Source organism: Carcharodon carcharias, chromosome 28 (genome assembly GCF_017639515.1).
Source record: "Carcharodon carcharias isolate sCarCar2 chromosome 28, sCarCar2.pri, whole genome shotgun sequence".
In the NCBI taxonomy this organism is placed as follows: domain Eukaryota; kingdom Metazoa; phylum Chordata; class Chondrichthyes; order Lamniformes; family Lamnidae; genus Carcharodon; species Carcharodon carcharias.
The window spans coordinates 36,967,061-36,987,497 of NC_054494.1; the positions used below are offsets into that span (position 1 = coordinate 36,967,061).

Sequence of the window (20,437 nt, forward strand, 5' to 3'; positions counted from 1 at the left end):
TTTCCTGTCTGCCAACCAGTTTTCTATCCACCTCAATACACTACCCCCAATCCCATGTGCTTTAATTTTACACGCCAATCTCTTATGTGGGACTTTGTTGAAAGCCTTCTGAAAGTCCAAATAAACCACATCCACTGGCTCCCCCTCATCAACTCTACTAGTTACATTCTCGAAAAATTCCAGTAAATTTGTCAAGCATGACTGATGCTGGCCTTGCACTCGCATCCCATGAACAAATGAAAAAGGTGAAAGACTTTGGGACTTTTTAAGACAGGCAATAAAGAGCTATATAAAGGCAATTTTCCCCCGGTTATTTATCAGTTTTTTCCTGGTGTGTTTCTATATCTTGGAGTATCTAGGGAAAGTTAAGGGAAGAAATTGCAACGTAAAGGAACAATGAGACAAAAGTAAAACCAGCATTTATGGATATGTGTCAAAAATCTGGTTTTACCAAAACGTCTGTCAAAAGGATGGACAATATTATGTTTAAATTAGTAAGAAAGATTTTTATTAATATCACACTAATCAAATTTGTGAGAAACAGTTAAAAGAATTGATTAGTTTGAATTGCAGTGATTGTTGATGGGCATCATTGACAGCCATTTTGTGCACAGCGAGGCCACACAGACAGCCGTGAAATGAAAGACCACTTAGACAAGAACGTTGGCCAGAACACACGGAGGCCTCTCCGCATTTCACTAGATTGGTTCATGGGATCAGTGGAATAATGGGAGGCAATTTCATTGAAACTTTCAAGATTCCAAAGGGGCTTGACAGGGTAGACACAGAGATTGTTTCCCCTGGGTGGGGAGTCTAGAACACGAGAGCAAAATCTCAGGATAAGGGGGTGTCAATCATTTAGAACTGAGTTGAGGAGAAAGGTTGTAAATCTTTGTAATTATGTACCCAGAGAGCTGTGAATGCTCCATCACTGAGTATAGTCAAGACTTAGATCAATAGATTTTTGATCTCTCAGGGAATCAAGGGATATGGGGAGCTGGCAGGAAAGTGGAGCTGAGACAGAAGATCAGCCATGATTGTACTGAATGGCAGAGGGGCCGAATAATCTTATTCTGCTCCTAATTCTTATGTCCGTCTTTGAATAATACCATAGGCTCTTTAGAACTTCCAAAACAGAGAGTGGGAGACGTGGTTCGACATTTCATCCAGAGAACAGTACTTTTGGCAATGCAGTGCTCTTTCAACACCAGACTGCAGAGGCAGCTTAGATTGTGTACAGTAGCAGATTTGCAGCCCACACTGTCTCTATTGACTGATAAATGAAAACTGTTGTGCTCTCTGACAATCTGGAGCCCACCATCCATTGCACACTGCTGTCTGGCCCTACAAACTGTATAGAGTTCTACATCACGACAGCTTTGGGATAAAAAAACACTTTCCTCTGCTTGCCTCTTTCCAATTCATAAGCAAAGGCAATATTTTCAACAGCTTCCATGTTCCAAAAGATAATGGGATGGCTGGTTGAGATTTGCTGCCTTAGATTGATGATTCCATTTGTCAGAGAATGATGATGTAATGATTTATAACCTGGCCCTGATGCATTTCCTACCTCTGCACAGGACGTTTTAACTTGTGCATTGAATCCATCTGAGATTCATTGAAAATTGTGCTGTCTCAGTCGTACTTACAAGGAAGTGTACATCCGATGCCGCACCAGGGAAGAGTTCATTACTTTTTGTCCACTAGATTAGTAAAGCCACAAGGGTGCAATCAATTCCCTAAGATGCCAGCTCTCATGCTGATCATTTGCAAACCCAGGTTCCGGAGGTGAATGGATAGTTTTCTAGCAACAGCTCGAGACACCCAGTTAACTATTGAAGTGAGAAGTCTGGAGATGGTTTTCAACACAGACGCTACACTTCTGTCCTAGCATACTGTGCCACCCAGTTCTCTTATAATATTGTTTGAATTTAGCCAGATAAGACTGTACTTCAGTGTTGAATTAAAATATTTTACAATTTTACGATTTAAAGATCCAGAGCTGAAGGCCCAGATAGTTGAAAACACAGTCAATGGTGGAGCAATAGAAGGGTAAGGACATGGAGGCATTTGAACTCAGCTGAGAATTTTAAGACCAAAGGCTAAACAAGGAATGTAGTCATGGTTCATGTGATGGGTATCTAGCGAGAGGTTCTGATACTTAAAGACTCAGTGAATCTCTTGTGATCCCTACCTGTGGCACCCGTTTGTGCGCAGACTCTTTACTTTGTACTCTTTAGAGTGTTGCTTAGTTGCAGCAATTTTATATTACAGAAAGAAATTGGTGCTCAAATGGAGAAGCTGCAAATTCCATGCATTGCTCTCCCCAGCCTCCGGATCGGCTGGAGTTCATTAAAGTGTGCACAAATTAGCAAATTTGGAGCTGCACATGAGCGGAGTTTTTGCCTACACGTGTAATTGGCATCGTAGGCCAAGATCAGGAACTCTTAATAATCATTGTGTCATGTTAGAATTTAATACCCTCAGATGCACATGTTTAGAAGGTGGCTTGAGGAAACCTAGACTCTCGATCGCAGGTTGTAGCATCCAAGTAAAGGTTGGTCCTTGACTTGATGTTGTTACATTTATATTTGATGCACATTTAATGACAGAGGACTTCAATAACATTCTACTAATGTAGAAGTTCCTTTGTTGTATACTGTCAATCCTTCATATAATGTTTGGTAAAATCTCTTTCAACCTTTCACCAGTTTTTGGTTTGGGTAAATTTGACAAACCTGACAGAAAGGAACACCGATTTTTACTTTCTCAGAGAAATTATCCCTTTTCTCTTAAATTTTATGCTGATGTTTTTTTTCCCTCTGTCAAAATAAAGGATCCTTGCCCCAGGGAAGGGTCATTTTACCAATTCAGGCAACTAACGTCAATACTAAGCACTCTTTGTTTGAAATATCACACTGATCAGCTGCCAAATTTAAGCTTCCTCGCCTAAGCGAGAGGTGCATTCGCAGAAGCTAGCTGCAAGACAGAATTCTGCGGCAGCCCGCTTCATATTTCCAATTGACTAATTCCATTTTTCCTGGAACATTAAGCCCTTCCTAAGTGCAGTTTGTCCAGAGAAATTACTGATCCACTGCACCCCATTTCACATCGAGCATGCTGTCTGTTTATAATTGGCTGATAGGCGAAGTGCCTGAGGAGCCTGTTTCCACCATGTCAGGACACATTTGTACTGTGTGTGCTGAGCCATGTGAGGGAACAAACAGAATTTTAATTCATTTTTCCAATTCTCCTTTGAGCTCCGGTGGTTCTGCAGTCATCAAATAAGAGCCAGAATGGAGACTCAAGCAAAAGTGTCAAATAGTCATAGCTCAGAGAAGTGACAAGGCCTAAATTTCAAAAGTAGGCACCTGTAGCAGAGAGCCTCACCCACCACTAGGGAAATCACCCCCACCCTCTGCCTCCCATTGATCACTAAGTTTTCCACTTTGGCACTTGTATGGAAGGTGTTGTTGGAATATTTGGAAACTGTGCACAATTAATCTGTGATTCCTGCCCCAAATGGAAAAACGTTAATACTTTTGTTGATATCTCTGTGTGTATCCCTTAAACCCCCGTCTCAATATATATCGAACCAGTTCCCTTTCAACTTTGTGAAACGATTCCGAATCAACCAACTGTTCACTTACTTTGTTTTTCCCTGGCTGACCTTGCTGGAAGCTTGTAAATAGTAAACCTTTTTTAAAATTCATTCACAGGGCGTGGGCTTTGCTGGCTGGGCCAGCATTTATTGCCCATCCCTTGTTGCTTTTGAGAAGGTGGTGGTGAGCTGCCTTCTTGAAGCACACTAGTCTATATGGCGTAGGTACACCCACAGTGCTGTTAGGGAGGGAGTTCCAGAATTTTGACCCAGTGACAGTGAAGGAACAGTGATATATTTCCAAGTCAAGATGGTGTGTGGCTTGGAGGGAAACTTACAGATGGTGGTGTTCACATTTATCTGCTGCCCTTGTCCTTCTAGATGGCAGTGGTCATGTGTTTGGAAGGTGCTGTTGAAGGAACCTTGGTGAATTCCTGCAGTGCATCTTGTAGATGGTACACATTGTTGCTACTGTGCGTTGGTGGTAGAGGGAGTGAATATTTGTGGATGTGGTGCCAATCAGTTTTATCACATATCTAGTGCTTATTGACCATGTTAATTTGCTCATTTTAAGCAATGTTAAGCTCCTTTATCTTACACAGTCCAAACTTTCACTTAGATTCAGTAAACTTAAATGATGTCTTTACTGACGAGTTTTTGTTTGTGGCCCATTATGCGTCTCCACACTGTTCTCTTCAGGATTACATGCCTCTTGATTTGCAGGTTTTTTCACCGGCTGGTAGAAATATCAACAATTTTTAATTTCAGTTTGTAATTTCAAAGAAAGGTTGCTGCGAATTTCATTAATATGTGTCAGCTGGGCTCTATTTTTAAAACTCTTGCCTTAGGTTGGAGGTTGTGGGTTCAAGCCCTACTGCAGAATTTGGACATATAATCCAGACTGATATTACAGTGCAGCACTGAGGGAACGCTATGTTGGTGGAGATGTCATCCTTTGGATGAAAGATTAAACCAAATCTCTATGCCAGTGATTTTTGTGCACGTTAACACCCCTTGGCACAATCTGAGCGCGAGCTCTCCTGTATGTCCTGGTCAACATTCTTTCCTAAATTACCACAGATCATAGGAACACAGGAGTTGGCCATTTAGCCCCCTTGAGCCAGTTTAATCATTCAATGAGATTGTGGCCAATCTGCAACCGAATTCCATATACCCCATTCATCTTGTTGCTTTGTGGGATTTTGCTATTTGCAAATTAACCTGGCAATGAGCCGCTGCATTTAGGGATTTGAAATGCTTTAAAATGTATCTAAAAATTTGATAAAGTATTACATCAAGCGAGTCTTATTTCCTAAATCGCATGAATTAAAATGGTGGGTCCAGCAACAAATAATTCTTCGACTGAAAGATTTCATTACATAATATGGTTTTTGCTAATCCATCAACACCCACCTCCTAATCCTTGGCCCAGTGAAATATGGCTTGATGTCTCATTATTGCTTCATGTCACCAGCTGCATGGCTTTGTCTCTAACATAAACTGTCATAGTAGGGAAAGGATCAAACCTAATTCTGTTAGATGACATTGTGTGAGTGACAGGAGCAAGCTATATAAATGAAAACTTGACAGATGGGATTTAACCAGCTGATGTGATTTATTCTTTGAAAAAGATGAGAAATCCATAATTATTTAGGCATAATCAATTAGGCAAGGTCATTGACATCACTCATATGTTTAATTGTTAGGTTTAAGTGTGACTTCCTGATTAATCAGTGTTCATTTAAAATAAAGCCATTCAGATGTAATTCTACAGTTGCTTGCTTTATTTCTGTACCATCTTGGTTCGGTTGGTAACACTCACTCTTCCATATCTCTCGGAAATGTCACTGAAGCATTTTTCTCAGGTAGATTCAGCCTGAAGAGCAGTGACTGCTGCATCAGCAAGAGCACCAGCCACTTTACATACAACGAGATCCAACAAAAAAAAACCGAGACAAATAATAAACTCTTGCTAATTGTGGTTGAGGCAAAAATGTTGACTGGGACACCTCCCCGCACATTTTCCAAATATGTGACCATGGGCTCTTTAACACACACTGGAACAGGTGGATAGGATTCTGCCAATCCCATGCCCCATCGAAATGTGGCAATATAACAGCGTTGTAATGGCGCGAGGCCCTGGGTCATCTCCTCATGTGTTGCTGTGGAGCTTGACCCAAGCACCATTCGATCAGTAGGGGACCCTGGCCTACTCCTGAGTTTCTGGGACATCAGAAAAATAGACACCAAATGATATGAATAGTCGTTTGGCAGTACAGAACTTGAGTTTGCTGAAAAAATACATTTTGTTGCATATTTTCGTCTTGCACTCATCAGGACAATCGCAAGAATACCAATGCCAGGGAAAGCAACAACTTTCTACTGTATAAGAAGACACTGCTAATTGATTGGAAAATAGACTGACTGATGGAGGTGTTGCCATGGAGAATGCACTAGTTATTGGTGACTGACAGTTAACCGTAAAGCATTGTTTGAAATTTAAACCAGGCAGCTTGATTCTGCTTGGTCAAGGCACTGCCCTGAGAAAGAACCAGTGAATAGTTAGCACTTATTTAGTTTAGCTGAAACATCTGTAATGTCTGTCAGCAAAGAACAGGGCCCTGTGTATTAATATACGTAACTTCCAGTACACGGGAATGTGCCACACTGCGAGCCCAAGTGACAATCTTAAATTGGTTGTCAGCATAATTCTAAGCACACTGAGATTATTTAGCAAATGTTGTCCAATTGAGGAATCACATCTAATGTTGGACACTGTGTTTTGAGTTTTGCGAGCTCGGTCTGTTTGGGTACAGTCTGTATCTTGCCCATTGCGAACAGTGGAAGATTCACCAGTCTTTCAGACATATTGCCTACATACCTAACATCACACTGGCAATGATACTCATATACTGTATTACTCATTTGTGTGATAGGCAAAACATCTCTTTGGCTTGACGGCAGTATCCTGTCAGTGGCAAATGCCTCTCATGTTGCTACTGCATAAAAGCAGCATGAAACAGCTAGCTTCACCTGTTGCTCAAATTTTTGAGATACCTTACCCTTCCAGGGTAATCTGAGATCCGAAAGTGAAGGTCTTAGGCACGTTCATGAGTTTGTGTGACATACAGCGTGAAATTACCTGATTAGGATAGCCATTATTCCACAGGATGTTTTTGATGCGCCCTATTTCAGCATCAAGCTTGCATGGTGAGGCTTGGGTCCTATTTACGAGGTTGCCAATAAGGCCAATTTTATAGCACGTGGAAGTGTAAGGATCCCAACATGTGTATTGACCAGTGAAGGTAGGCTTGGGGAGACCGTGGGGAGGCGTGGGGAGACCCCTGGAAGATTTCTTAACTGGTACATCAAGGAAGGGGCGTTCATTTGACTGCTGCATTTCAGGTGTGAATTTGAGCGCAGGATGGGGCCCATTAAGACATACAACAAAATTATTATATGCTGCTATGGATTTAAATATAGCAAATGTATTGTCTACATATTGGAAATATGCGAGGGGTAAGAGGTTAGGTGTCACTCCATTGAAGACACGTTTCTCATGGAACCCAACAACGGTGTTTGCGAGAGATGGGCCTAGAGGGGATCCCATGGCAACACCATCTATTTGGGCATACATGGTGTCATTAAAGCTGAACTCAACTGCGCGAGTTACCGCATTCATAAGCTGTGAATACTGATTCACGCAATGGTGGCAGGTCTAGATCACCATGATGTAGTGTTGCAACGTAAATATCTGTGGCTTCCTTAAGTGTAACATTGGTGAATAGGCTAGCAATGTCAAATGGGTGCATGGACACAGCATTGGTATCGTAAGTCCTGTATGGTCTTTGCAAATGTGAAGGAATCCTTCACTCTGAATCTGGAAAATTTGTACAAAATTGGTTGTAATAATTTGCCCAACCAATTGGCCAATTCATGCTGCGCAGAATCAGCCATAGATAAGGTTGGGCGTAAAGCAAAACTCAAAACACAGTGTTCAAAATTAGATGTAATTTCGTGATTGGACAACATTTGCTAAATAATCCTCAGGGTGCTAAAAATTACACTGACAACCAATTTAACATTATCAGTCAGGTTCACAGTGTGGTACATTTGTGTGTACTGGAAGCTACATATATTAATACACAGGGCCCTATTCTTGCAGGCAGGAAGAACATGTACACACATTGCGCCTGTTTCAGCTAAACAAAATAAATGATAGCCATTCGCTGGCTCTTTCCTCAAGGCAATATCTTGACCAATCAGAGTCAAGCTGCCTGGTTTAAATTTCAAACAATGCTCTGCAGTTAACTGTCCGTCACCAATAACTGGTGCATTTTCCATGGCAACCCCTCTACCAATCAGAGTCCACCACCCAACTGATCTTCTCATACAGTATAAAGTTGTTGTTGTCCCTGACATTGGTATTCTTGTGATCGTCCTGATGAGTGCAAGATGAAAAGCTTTGACAAAATGTCTTTTTTCAGCAATACTCAAATTATATAACCAGAGGGGAGAATTTTCTCCCCGTTGGTGGGGGGGGGGGGGCGGTGGTGGGGTTGGTCGGGAGTGGGCGCAGGCAGGCGCGCAACCATTTTATGTGGGCGGGCCAATTAAGACCCGCCCAGCGTGATGCACACCCGCAAGTGCTGAGTGCTCCCTGTGCGGGTGGGGGGAGTAGGCTGAGTTGGGGCCTGTGCTTTTCCGCGCGCATTTGCGATAGAACGCAGAAATCTCCCTGAGGCACAGAGCTATCTCAGGGAGATTAGTTTGATTTTTAAAAATTTTAATAAAGGAAAAAAAAAATTTTAAGACTTGTCCCCTTATGTGACAGCGCCACATGGACTGGGACATGTCAATGAATTTTATTTAAAAATTTTATTAAACTTTAAAAACCTTCATGAATCCTCATCCCGCCTGTGGATGAGGTTCCGTGATAAATGTGCAGGCCGCCTGGGCTCTTCACCTGCCCCCAACCTTAAGGTTGGACGGGCAGCTCATTTAATCATTTCAATTGGACTTTAAATGGCCTTAACAGGCCTTTGACAGTTCAGCAGGAGTGCAGCTGACTCCGCTGCGTGCCTGCCGATGTCACGGCGCATCATTTTACACATCGGCGTGTGGGGCCTGACCCTGCTCACCAACCCGAAGCTTCTGGCCATAGAGTTAAATGAGGACAGATGGGAGGAGGCTTGAGTGGGACATATCAACATGGGACTGAATGATCAGTTTCTGCTCTGTGTGTGTTATGTAATTGGTAGAAAATCATGACTGAGCTAGGTACATACCAGGAACGTTAAGTGGAAATCCTCCTGTACAATTGTTTAGTTCTTGTACAATCTCATAAAATCTGCTCATTTCATTAGATGAATTTGTAGACTGGCTGTAAGAATCTGGCTAGTGCAATATAACTTGCTTATAGGTAGAGTGGTTACTTAAAAATCAATACCAATGAAGATCAATTTTCAACAGGGATTGTCATCCCTTTGAAGTTGTTGGGAGAGTTTTAACTGCCTGTAAACACCCAATGAAACAACGTCATTCACGTTGTAAAAATGTCTCTCTGCCCTAACAGTATCATTGCATCATTGGCAAATAGCCCAACCTTGAACTGGAAGACTTTTTTTTAAACCGGAGTGAATGAAGATTTGAAAATTCTATAAGCAGGAAATGAATCACATTACCAGTGTGTGCATCTCTGTATAAGCTTGCATTCTCCAGGCCAGTTTCTGCCTCATTCAACCATAAAAGTAATTTGAACATTAGAACCAGTCACGTTTTTGAAGTTAAGGGGGAAAAATAAACAAGAAAGGCAGAACTGAAAAGTAGGAGGGCTGCCCACAGGTAACCTGTGATGGTCACTTGCAAATCTGACCTACAGCCAAACAGTACACTAAAGGTGTGTGAACACATCACTGTCCAATAGAAACCAGGTCTCTGAGGCTGCTTTACATTATGAGTTTAATGTTGGTCCAGCTATGGACCAATATGAAAATCACATTGGCAGCTATACCCGTGGATGCTGATCAAAGATCATGGGAGAGTTCATTGGAATGGCCACCAAATTAGCTGGAAGCAGAATATGCTGGGTTCCTGCAACCTCAGCTGACGTGACTTTGATGGAGCTAATCTCACCATGTGCATCTCATCAGCCACCTGTGGAAATGTGGCCCATTTCTGGGACCTGGGCCCCTGAAAGTGGGATCTTATATTTACCATCAGCCTCCCCCACCCCTTGCAATGTGGTTCTCAGTGGATCTTATATTAGCTTTTTTGGTAGCTGGGGGAAGAGGGGCACTGCAACCCACTGCTCCCAGAGGGCCACTTATGCTGCTGTATTCTGCCTACTCACTGCTGTAAGCCTTAAATGGGCCCTCCTCATCACAGGTACCAGTTCCCCACTTCCTCTAGGTGGGCACTTGCACCGGAGGCGGACTTCATGGGCTTTCTATGCTGCGTTGCATCAGTTGGCTCATAGTGAAGCATACTGAGACTCTCAAATCCCAGTATTCTCACTCCACTTTGCTGCAATGTCAGGTTCTGATAGCAGATTCCAGTTGCATTTACATTACAACTGTAGAATCCATGCACTACCTAACTGTACCAACTCTGCAATTGTAGTGTAAATCTTTGAATTATAATAGCGAATAAGAGTCCAGAGGTCATGAAAGGAGCTACATAAATGAAAGTCTTCTTTTTTCAAAAGGATTCCGGGTTTTAGTCCTACCCAAAACACATGAGGTTCATTCCACAAATCCATTTCGTGTGTTGATGATTCTTTTTATTGAAGAAGTGCATCAGCCCGAAAATGTGATTTTGCTCATTTAACTTGTGTTCACCTTCTGAATTTAAATTTACCTTCTGGTTTTACCTTTGTACTTCAATGAGATCCTCTCCCGGTTGTTTCCTTTCAGCGGCTATTTGTGTGGTTAACCCAATGTAATATTTTGTAGCATAATCAATGCAAATTGTTAAAAATTGCTATCAACATCTGTTCACTTGCTTCTCATACCACCGGCTCACGCATTTCCTTCCTTTTAGCTCTTATTGACCAACTCTGTGTTTCCTCTTTCCACAGGGATTTATTTCTGCTGTCCGCACAAAATGTAGGAGGGAAGAAGGATTCACCCCTGTCAATAAAAACCTCTGGTAAGTATTGCTTCAACCTACCGGAAAAAGCCATTCCATTGGAAGAGCACAAATGGGAATTCTTTAATTGGAGGCTGTCAAAGTGTGACTTATATGGTTTTTCAAGCTGTTAAGGATAGAAAGACTTGCATTTGTATTACTTCCGATTGCACCACTCGGAAATATCTCAAAGTGCTTCACACAATCTGCAGTGTGGTGATTGCCGTTCCTTGTTCAGACCTGGTATTCGTTTTATGCACGCCGTGATCCCATAGACAGCAGCGAGGTAAATAACCAGTTAATAAAAGAAAAAAAAACGGGAAGACTTGCATTTATATAGCGCTTTTCGCGACCACTTGTGTCTGCAGGAAGTTGCATGTGATTAAAGTCTCCATTTAATTCCACGTTTTATTGATTTCATTAATTCAAGCTTAAAGGAAACATAGGTCTTCTTCCCGAAGGATCCTTCGCCCAGAAGCAGCCATTAACCCTTGAGGTTCTTCCACCAGCAGCACTGAAAATTTGCTGGTTTTGCCATTGGCCACGCATTGTAACTCTGAGCATGGGGCCCTTGCCTGGGCCTTAAAGGCAATGCACGATGGAAATACAGCTGCAACCTTTGAGCACTTTTGCTCCGACGTTTATGTGCAGGAAACGTTGGGGGGGAGGAAAGGGAGGGTGGTTAGCAGCGGGGAAGCAATGAGGAAGTACAGATCCTGCTGCATGTAAGAACAGGGCCTGACTTAAGCAGACTGAAGGAGAGGCTGTTGGGCAGGAAAGCCTGTGGCACAAGGCCTCAGCCAGGGAGCAGAAAGGAGGAAGGGATCAGCAACCAAGTGGAACGTCTGGGCAGGCCATTCAGGGGAGGACTAGATGAGGGGGTTGGGGTGGTGGGAAGTTGAATCTATGGTTAGACCGTGAGGACTGGGAAAGAGGTTAACTTGCTGATCCTGGGGGAAGCACTCCTGCTCCATCCCTGGCCCATAAGCAGTGTCGTAAAGACATTTATCTGATGGGTCCAGCTGCTTTTGCTGGGAGCATTCACAGTGCACGCAGAATTGGGGGGAAGAGGATTGTAAAAGAATACCAAGAATTTTACCAGCATCAGTATTGCTGGCAGCTTCCCTTTGAAAACCTGAGATGAGAAAACACCAATATCAATTCATTAGGACTGTTAGTGATTAGAAATAAGGATGGGTTTCAGCGATTGATTTGGACACTTTAGCTCATTAAAAAAATCATTTCTGATCTTTGTCGTTAATTTGGTTTTCGTCCTTGATTCAAATTATTTTGCATACGTTATCATCTGTTGGCAACCACACAATATTGTATTGTTCATTGATTATCTGCCTTCTGAAAAACACAGGCAGCAAGAGGCAGTGATGTATTTCCTTTCAATGTCGGCTTTCATTAGTGGTCAGTTTATGATTGGAGGAATAGACAATGACAATTAATACACTTAAATGTGCAGGGAAGCTAAGGTGCACAGAGCTGATCTCAGGTTCCCAGGGAATCGAAGGAGAACTTCCCTATCCTCCTGACCAGAACAAAAGTGATCACACTGACTATTTTATTAAGAACTGCTGATATTTTTTATGTTAATGAAGGACATTAAAGGAATTGGGCGGAATTTTCCTGTTGGTGTAAGTGGGCGGGCCCCACACGTCCGCATGTAAAATGACGCCTGGTGACATCAGGCGAGCGTCCTGAGGTCACTGGGCGCCTTCACAATATTTCTCTGGGCAGGTGCGTGATGGTGTCCGCCATTAACTAACAGGCCACTTAAGGCCCTTGACTCACCAATCGACGCCGATTTTTTGGTGCCCGTCCAATCTTTGGGTCAGCGCACGGGCACAAAGGGCAGGCGGGTAGGACACATTTGTATAAACCTCACCAACGGACGGGATAAGAGGGCTCAGTGGGGTCGCGAGTGTGTATTTATTGATGAAAGTTTTTGAAACTTGCCTGTGTGATCTGCAGGGCTTCAAAACACCTCCCAGCTGCTTTTTCTGGACTCTTAACCATCAGGTCAGCGCTCTGCAGTGAGGAATCTTTTCTGGGCCTGCAGGATCCAGGAAGCCTTCCCTTAGCCTGGGAATGGGAGCTGAACTGTCCACTGGAGGCACCTCCTCTGAGGAGGAAGGGAGGGCTAGAAGGAGGAGGAGGCCAGGAGTGTACATTCAGCCTCCAGGGGAGCCACCTTTGGGAGGACAGGCACAGGCACAAGAGGTAGTCTAAGGCGGAAGGGGCTGCAGAAGATGCCACTATCCTGCTGCCAGAGTTTACAGGCGGTGAAGCAGCTACCTCAATATGTCTGAGGTGCAATGCCGAAGGAGGCTTCGTCTCTCAAGGGAGACAGTCAACTATATCTGTCAGATGATTGGGCCTGAGATCTCCCCTAACTGTGTGGGTGGACACCCCATGCCAGTGGCTCTGAAGGTCACAGTTGCCTCTGGCTCCTTCCAGGGCTCAGTGGGTGATCTTTGTGGTGTCTCCCAATCAGCTGTCCACACTTGTGTCAAGCAGGTCACAGACGCTCTGTTCAGACGGGCATTGACCTTCATCCACTACCACTGGGACCAGGCCAGCCAGACACAGTGAGCCAGAGGCTTCGTGGCCATTGCTGGCTTCCCCTGTGTCCAGGGTGCTATAGACTGTACACATGTGGCCATCAAGACGCCAGCAGGTGAGCCCGGTGCCTTCGTCAACAGGAAGGGCTTCCACTCCATGAACGTGCAGATAGTGTGTGACCACAGGATGCTGATTCTACAAGTCTGTGCAAGGTACCCAGGCAGCTCCCACGACGCCTACATCCTCAGAAACTCCCAGGTGCCGGGGGTCTTCAGTGCTCCAGCCCGGCTGGATGGATGGCTGCTGGGTGACAAGGGCTATCCCCTCAGAAGGTGGCTCATGACGTCTCTTCGCCATCCAAGAACAGAAGCTGAGCAGCGGTACAATAGGAGCCACGGCTCCACAAGGGCTGTGGTGAGAGCCATTGGTCTTCTCAAGATGTGCTTCCGATGCCTGGACCGCTCAGGGGACGCACTCCAGTACCCCCCAGATCGTGTCTCGGTGATAGTGGTCACATGCTGCGCTCTCCACAATCTTGTGCTGGAAAGGGGGGACACAGTGGATGATGAAGATGTCGATGCAGTGGCTGCGGCTGCACACAATGAGTCCAGCAGTGAGTCCGAGGATGAGCACACACAGGGAAATGCTGAGGGGGTAGACATTGACCCGGGCATACTGCAGGGAGGCAGGGACACCTGGGAGACTTTAATCCAATGAACCTTCAGCTAGCACACCACAGATGGACCACCAGGACAAGCCTGGGTTGTAGGCTCCATACTTGACATTTAAGCGCAAAATCGGCCAGGTTAGGAACAGTCACTAAGGGCCTTGTTACTAAAGCTGAATGTTCAACAAAGCACTCGTTACAGTTTAGAAACCATACACTTGCAGAAGAAAAGAGGCACCCTCAGCCATGGTGACATATCTCAATTTAATATGTCAAGCAAACCAACTTATTCCAAAAAAAAGACAATAGTGTTACAAATCAAAACAAATCATAAGGACCTCATCTTGGGCCAACACAAAAGCACCAGTGATAAACCCGTTTGTGCCTAAGGTGCCTTATGTTTCCATTTCTGGGTGCTCCGTCTTGGTGCTGCCTCCTCGCTGGGAGTGGTATCTGAGCCAGCTGCTGACTCTGCTGTCCTGTTGGCCTCGATGACCTTGGCAGTCGTCCTCTGGCCCGTGGAGCCTGTGCTGGCCCCGTCTGGGAGCGAGTGGCCAGTTCCAGAGCTGGCACCTTTCCAGTTGTCGCAGCCTCACCTGATGCAACGGTTACTGGGAGAGGGGCGGAGGAGCTGCTGCCCTCATCCGGAGCGCCCTGAGAGGAGCTCGCAGAGACGCCAGGCGGCTGCTGCGCCAACGTGAGGTCACTTCGGACCTCCCTGCTCACCGTGGATGGATGGGCACCGAGCTGGAAAGTTGATGCCCAGACCATCTCCCACACTGGCAATGACCAGCTGAGGTCAATGCCGATGTGAGGGCTTGCTGGTCAGTGTGCATCCCCAGGAAGCCCTGACAGGCCTCCAGCAATAGCCTCTCCATGAGAGTCGCCACTCTTTCCATGGAGGAGGACGCATGGTGCTCGGACATGTGGCTCATAGCTTCGGCGATAGTCTGCGTAGACTCCTCCACCACGGACACCAAGCCAAGCATAGCCTCATGTATCTCCCCCAGATGCTCCCACACACCCGGCCGCATTTCCCACGACTTCTGTGTCACGGATGACTCCAGAGGCACATCATCAGGCACCGACTGAGCACGTGCCTGGTCCCCTGCAGTCCTCCGACTGCTGGCACCATGGGCACTCTCCATCTCGGCCAGCTCCTCCAGTGACTGTGAAGTGCCTTCACTGCTGTGCCCCAGGACACTAGCCAATGTTCGAATTCCCACCGAGCTGCTAGTATCTGCACTGGTGCCTGCCTGACAGAGATGGTGTGATGCTGGTGAGTCCGTGACTTCAGAGCCCTCAGGTGTGAGAGGGAGCCTCTGCTTCTCCTCCTCCTGACCCTGCTCTACTGATGCTGAAAGGAAGAACAAGGACATTGGATCAGTTAATGTGGAGACAATGTCAATGTGCATCCCTGTCCCCTGGATCATTATGCGCTCATCCTTCCATAAGCAATGGTCAAGCCATGTTGCAAAATTAAATCACTTAACGTTCAGCACTGTCATGGCTGTTGGGAGAACAATGCTGACCTCACTGCTGGGCATAAATACCTGGCCATGGCACCCCAGCCTCATCGACACCAGTGGACCTAGGCACATGGCGCCTCTCCAAATCCAGGGTCTCCTGCTCAAACCGGCTGAGAATGGCTAACTGCACCTGGCATCCACCAGCCCTCACACCCTCTGCCGTGTTATGAGCATTCTCCTCCTGAAAATGAGAGATGAGCATTGATTTCTGCAAATTGTACATGGACTGTCTCCTCGCACACGGCCCACCCCAACCAGAGGGGGACCTATTGGGGCTCCAGAGCCTCTTCACCCCGCTGCTGCCGAACACTCACACAAAGATACTCGGCCTGTTCCCCAGCCCCCCACCCCACGCTTGGCCACATGCTGCCTACATCACATTAGGTACCACACGGTATATCCTTCCATAGTAAGGAGGCACAAGCACGTGGAGCACAGAGGGCAGGAGCTGGTTTGTTGCCACGTCACCTTGAAGCTCCCCTCCCAGCATGTCATCGCCCTGACTTGGACATGTCCTGGAGTTCAAACACAGCACCTAGGTGCAGCTCCTCCAGGTTGCCACCAAACCAGTCATGTGGGACTCAGTGTAAGGCCTCGATGACCTTGGTGGTCGTCCTCTGGCCCGTGGAGCCTGTGCTGGCCCCACCTGGGAGCGAGTGGCCAGTTCCACAGCTGGCATCTCCCCAGTCACTGGCAGAGGGTGCAAAACCCATCTCTTCACCACCCTCTCAGGCTGACCTCAGCATGGGCAATATTTGCTGGCCCTCCCAGCAAAGGACACATACCTTCAATGATTCAATGCAGTCCCTACACTCAGATTAGGTGGTGGGGGGTCACCAGGGAGTAAGCCGACCTGCTGGGTTACATGACCAATGCTAACATGGTCCTCACCCTACCAGAGCACAACAAGTCATTGAAGTGCTTGCGACACTGGATCCAGGTGCACCGTACCATGTCGTGGGAGCTCACCACCTCCTCCCAGGCATGTTTCGTCATGTGGGGGGGGCCTCTCCCCCCATCCTGGGGCATCAGCACCTCCTGCCGTGCTGCCAACTCCTCAAGGAGGGCAAGAAGGCACTCATTGGAAAAACGAGGGGCACACTGGCCTGGCCTGTCACACAGCCCTACCCTCCAGCCTGGCCTGTCCCCCTGCCCTACCCTCCAGCCTGGCCTGTCCCCCTGCCCTACCCTCCAGCCTGGCCTGTCCCCCTGCCCTACCCTCCAGCCTGGCCTGTCCCCCTGCCCTACCCTCCAGCCTGGCCTGTCCCCCTGCCCTACCCTCCAGCCTGGCCTGTCCTGCTGCCCCATCCTCCAGCCTGGCCTGTCCTGCTGCCCCATCCTCCAGCCTGGCCTGTCCTGCTGCCCCACCCTCCAGCCTGGCCTGCTCACCAGAAGCCCTCTGGTGAGCCCTTCCGCTTGCTATTGTGAACAGCGTTGCAAAGGCTGCTAGTGTTTTAGATAAACAGGCCACTGGGTGGCCGTTGGACCTGGTGGACAGTGCACTCCTGCCCCTGCCCGTCCACTCCCACTACCCTCGGGAGTTGCGCATTACGCTGGGCGGGCCTTAATTGGCAAATGGCATAAAATGGCGGGCGGAGCTAATCGGGGCCACGCTCACTCCCGCTCTGCCCCCCCCACCGCCAACCTGAAAATTCAGCCCATTGATTTCAGCATGACTTGTTCTCTCTCATGGGTTGGGTAGCACAGCTTCAAGTCCAATTCAAAGACGTGAGCTCACGCAGGAGCAGAGGGTTGTGTCATATTTTAAGTCATAAGAAAGCCACCAAATTTTTAATATCTGATACTTGAGAGGTGGCTGGTCACTTTAAATGCATCTGCCTGCAACTGCTAGTCTGGCTCGATATTAAAGCATTGCCTGGAAAGTCAGCAACCAGCTGTAATAAGACATTCTTATGTTAATATGTCTGTTACAATCTTGGTTACTTCCTTTGTTCTGTGTACGATCAATTGAGTCTGAAAAAGTCGAGGTGACCTTAATGCGTTGGTGTTTAGATTGCAAAGCTATCAATGCTGATCAAAGCCTTGGCTACTGTTAACCTTTCCTTCTGGATAGCGATATGACAGGTATCTGTTGATCGTTCTCTTCTTCCACGAGATTTTATGTGGCAGCCAGGGTTATAATCCCAAAGGCAGGTCCGTGCTTTCCCCAGACCCCAGCTCCTTTCTGTATCACCGTTCCATGCAGTTGTGATCTCTCAGTCATTACAGATCCCCAAGTTATACTGTAGCTGTTAGCCCAGGCTTAGAATTTTCAGTACAGTTTTGTGACGTGTCAAATATTATGTTGTTTTGTAATGTTAGTAAAGCACGTTAGTAACAATATGAAAGCTGTTGTATTGCCTCTTGCAACTATTTATCTTTCACTTTTAACAAACCTGTCACATAATTTATAGTCTGAAACACAGTCTGGAACAATATTTATCGTTCCATCAGGTCTAAGAGCTCCTGAGAGGGCTCATTACATATCTAGTAATGGTCTAGTAATAAAGGTCTTTGGAGTTATGAAAGGGTTTGAAATGTTAGATGTTTCCACTTGTGGGGTGTCCAAAACTAGGGGCCATAAATATAAGACAGTCCCTAATAAATCCAATAAGGAATTCAACAGAAACGTCAGCATAAAGGAACCAAGAATGGTGAGTGCGTGGAACCCGCTATCACAGGGAATAGATGAGGCGAACAGCATTTAAGGGAATTTATTGATTGGGTGAGATGGAGGATGGGAATAGACCCATGTGGAGCATAGACACCAGCGTAGGGGCAAAAGGCCAGTTTCTGTGCTGTAAATTCTCTGTAGTAATTAAATATAAGTTGCTGTTCAACCCAGATTTTGTGTATATAGGTCATAATTTTATCCATAGGGAGCGAGGGCTAAATTATGAATGGCAGACCAGGCTCAAGGGGCTGTATAGTCTATTCCTGATCCTATTTCTTATGTTTTTATAGCAATTATCCTTAGCACTTAGCAGGACTGGTCCTTGGTATCTAGTATGAGTGAAATATTTGATGAAAGCCAAAAACATAACAATGTTGTGTTTGCGATGGGATGTTAAACTAAGGCATCCAGGTATAAAAGATCCCATGGCACAATTCAAAGCAAAACAGAGAGTTCTTGCAGTGTCCTGTCCTGTATTTTGCACTCAAGCAATAGATAAACTAAGCATTCGTCCTATTGCTTGTTTGTGGGTCACATCTGCCATCACAAGTCACTGCACTTCAATGTATTTCAACATTTGCAAAGCATTTTGCAGTGTTTCAGAGAGATGGGATGAAATGCTACATAAAATCTACATTTTTTCCACATTTAAAGCTACAATTCCATGATCTGGTGCTTCCAGTGGGGAGTGGATCTTGGGTGATCATGGGTGCAAGCCCAATGTTTTTGTCCTATTTGTTGATTTTAATATGCTCCCCGTGAACACTATTCTCTCCAGGAACCTCTGGATAACAACATCACCCTTTTGAATTGATGTTGCTTCAGAATTCTGCTTTTTGTGCAGGTTTGTTTATTAATGTCATTGGTGATTTTTCAATCTATTCAGTTACCTGGATAGATTGGCCAAGTTGGAAGTTGTTCTCCTTAGGGAAGGGAAGCTTGAGATGAGATTTGACAGAGGTGTTCAAGATCGTGAGGGGTCTAGACAGAATAGATAGGGAGAAATTTTCCCATTTTCATAAAGGCCAAAAGCCAAAGGACAATGATTTAAAGTGATTGGCAAAAGAACCTGAGGGGTCATGAGAAAAAGCTTTTTTACACAGCGAGTGGTTAGGATCTGAAATGCACAGCCTGAGAGTACAGTGGAGAAATATTCACTTATGGCTTCCAAAAGGGAATTGGATAATTATATGAGGAGAAAGGATTTGCGGGGTCAATGGGAGTGGGAATAGCTGAGCCGCTCTCACAGAGAGCTGGCACATTCACGATAGGGTGAATGGCCACCTTCTGAGCTGTAACAGATTCTATCTCATGATTGTGCTTTTTAGGTACCTGTCCTTCATCATTACAACAGGCTGCTTCTCTTTCATCCTGCTGAGCTTGATGTATTACATTATAGACGTAAAGGAGTGGTGGGGTGGAGAGCCATTTATCTTTCAAGGTAAGCAACAGGAGCCAACTCCATGTACACTACATCCTAAACCTCAAGGTCCAAGCAGTAAGAACCTTGAACATCATTCACAATTGCATTTTGCTTCAAGCGACTTAGAACAAAGTGATATCTTTAGATATTTTATCCATTCTCATCACAAAGGGCTCGGGATAATTTGAAAGCCAAAATACTGCGGATGCTCAGAAATCTGTAATAAATCAAAAGTGAAATGCTAGAAAATCCTCAGCAGGTCAGGCAGCATTTGTGAAGAGAGAAACAGTTAACGTTTCAGGTCAATGATGTTTCAATAAAACTTGGGATATATCCACAGGTTAACTGAAGGCAGCCGTCAAATTTCACGAGCAATGCTGCATTATTTCTGTATCACACAGTAAAACACACTGAAGCATTCATCACAACCACTGACAGAATGAATAGGAGAAGGCCCAGGTTAGCTGCACCCATCACAAACCTACAGTGCCGTTAGTGTCCTGCTTACCTCATACTGCGCAAACATAGTTCAGGTTGCATGCTGTCTTCTGCCTTGCTCAGTTAAACTACACATTTCTAACTGCCCACTGGTATCAGTAGGTTAGAGGTTGTTGGTGGTGATGATAGTGATAAAGGCAGGCTAATTAATGCCACTGTCGAAATAGAAATTAGAGAAATATTATATGAATATATTGAGAGATAATTGTTATTATTGCCAACAGTAATTTCTAGCCTATTAACATTAATGAGTATTGAAATGATTTCTGCTTCTGGAATATTCACAGAATTTTGAATGGCTGGTAGTGAATTATAAACCAATAATCCAATTGAGGGGTTCAATTGG

The 20,437-nt window shown here is 45.4% G+C and overlaps 1 pseudogene; it reads left to right on the forward strand.

Moving 5' to 3' along the window:
- The window catches only part of LOC121270801, a 119,704-nt pseudogene that overhangs the window by 94,605 nt on the left and 4,662 nt on the right, over positions 1 to 20,437 (forward strand).